Raw genomic sequence first — 2,597 nt, forward strand, 5'->3', positions numbered from 1 at the left:
TACATACTTCCTATAAATTTATCTTTCCATAAATGTTACTCTACACATAATTTCTTTACCTGATGTTTGCGTTTCGTTGTTTAAAGTATTGCCGTTAATCGTTGTTTTTACTTTAGGCTGAAAAACTTAAGAATTTACATCAAAACGGTAGATCGCATTCAAAAACGTTTCAAACAAAAGTTGTAGAGCATAGAAAAACCTATCGAAAAATTTTTTAATATATAACATACGCAAATAATTGGCCTTTTAGAAAGTGTTTCTTTGCGTGGTGGCGTTAGCTTACAAGGAAATTAAATACACAGCATATTGCAGCAGAATTTTTACCCTAAATTTGAAACATCAAAGTGTATTTCTTCATGCAATGTTATCCTAAATATAGTCAATAAAGTAGTATAAAATTATTATTGTCGAACTCTGCCCTCTCTTTTTTTAATAACCAATAATATTCTCGGAAATACATTTTTATGTTATGAGATATAAAACTCGTGAACTGATTTATTTTTAATTTATTTCAAAATCTATAATTTTTATTTATTTCTACTGTACCACAGAAAGTACAGTTTTAATGTCAATATAATTTGTCCAGTTCCATTTGTAAACCATATATTTTACTGGTCAGCATGTTTTGTGTTATTTACATAAATACACTGCAAGTCTTATTAATAAATAGTAAATACTATTAAGCATTAAAACAAAATGTTAATGAATGCTGTTGACATGTTAATTATGTGTAAATGCAAATGGTCACCAAACAATTTTATGAAAGTCACTTTGTACAACATATTGAAATTGTCACAATTGTTTAAAAGTCATTGCATCCTTCAAGACTGACATATTTTGTGGTTTATATAAATGTTTTTTGCAGGTGTTTGCTCGGAATTAAATTTCATATAAATATTAAGGAATAAACAAACAATTATATACTGAATGGTAAACATGATTCCTTATTATCAGAATCGAAGAACTTGAAATTAAACATATCAAAACAAAGAAAATTCAGACACTCAATTTTGTCCTATCAAATTTGAATCAACAGAAAGGAAATTATTAATTTAATGCACTTTGCACATCAATGTCAGCAACTACTTCTTCTTCACCAAATTCACAGTTGGTGCTTATAAAAGGACTATTGCTACAGCCATATCCAGAACATTGACCACACATACCAGAACATTCAAGTACACTTCGTTTGCACTCACAGTTTTTTCCACATGAAATTTTGCAGTTGCACATTACAAGTTTCATGAGGTTGTCTGGAGCAGGTTTTTGTAGTGTTGGAACTGGAAGGAGCCTATTGTTGTTAAGAATCCATCCCCATTCTGTGGGCGAAAGATCCACATGTTTCCACTGCTGCACTTGTAAATAAACGCGTAGGGAATGCTGGCGTGCTGCTGCCGTTGTGGGCGGGAGTTTTGCTAAGTTAAAGCTACCACTGACTTGCTGCTTGCCCACAGTCTTAAGGTAAAGGTGATGTCTTGCTGTGTCAAGATCAGATTGTCCCTTAGCGCCATACATTGCTAGAAAAAATTTCTCTCCGGCATCTGCAACTGAATCTTTGGATGATGATGAACTATTAAAGACTTCAATTTGACTTTGAAGCAAATCATTATAAAAAAGCAGTTTGTATGAATTCTTTTTCCCTTTGTTGAAAGGAGCAGAAGTGGTATCGCACCCTGTAAATGCATGAAGGAACAACATGTATTTCTTCATGTTCCCTAAACTGGCTTGCAGCTTCTGACTGCTATATATGCGATCTGGTTTTGTTTTCGTACCAGGTATCAACATATGTGTGTCATCTGTAGCATGCGTGATCAACAAGACTAGCAGATCAGTATCTTCTCCAACAAGCACAGATGGACCTGACAATGCTAACTCTGTGGCTTTGGTAACAATAGCCGTATCTGCATCTCCATCTGCTTCATAAACATTACACCCAGCTTTTTGGAGATGGTTTTTCATAAGTTTGATGAATCCATCTTTGTTAGTCTTGTTTGACAGAAAGTCTTGTTGTGAACACTGCACATGAATATTGTCTTCGACACTTACTTTTATTGAACTTCTATTTTTTGTCTGCGTAAATGCTCAACATCTTTTGTGCTGGGCCCTGCTTGATATCCGTCGAATACGATGTAACAGTGAACATAATGGTCCTCAACATATTTAACATACTGCTGAAATATCTGCTTGAATGTTGCTGGACGAAGCCAAACAACTTTGTGCAGTAAATGGCCACCATCAATTGTATATACTGCATTATCTGGAAGAGACAACTGATTTGACGACAATTCATCAAGGACATGTACAAGAGATGACTTCGTGCCCTTACGAATAGATACATCATCAAACAGCGATGGTGGATGAGCAGCCAGTTCGTATGCTAAGAAGGATGCCAGCTCTTCATCACTTCTTACAAGGCACAGAATTCTGTGGAAAAGTTGGTTTGGGTTGATCACAATTTCTTCATTGTGTACTCTTACAGCTTTACTTGCATTGTCTAAACACTTCACCTTGTCTGTGCGTCGGTAGTGAACTTCAGAGAATCATTTGCCTACAGTGCTCATAAGATTTGATTGGCCAACTTCCCAAGCTTTGTCACA

This window comes from Bacillus rossius, chromosome 1, assembly GCF_032445375.1.
Source record: "Bacillus rossius redtenbacheri isolate Brsri chromosome 1, Brsri_v3, whole genome shotgun sequence".
Lineage (NCBI taxonomy): Eukaryota > Metazoa > Arthropoda > Insecta > Phasmatodea > Bacillidae > Bacillus > Bacillus rossius.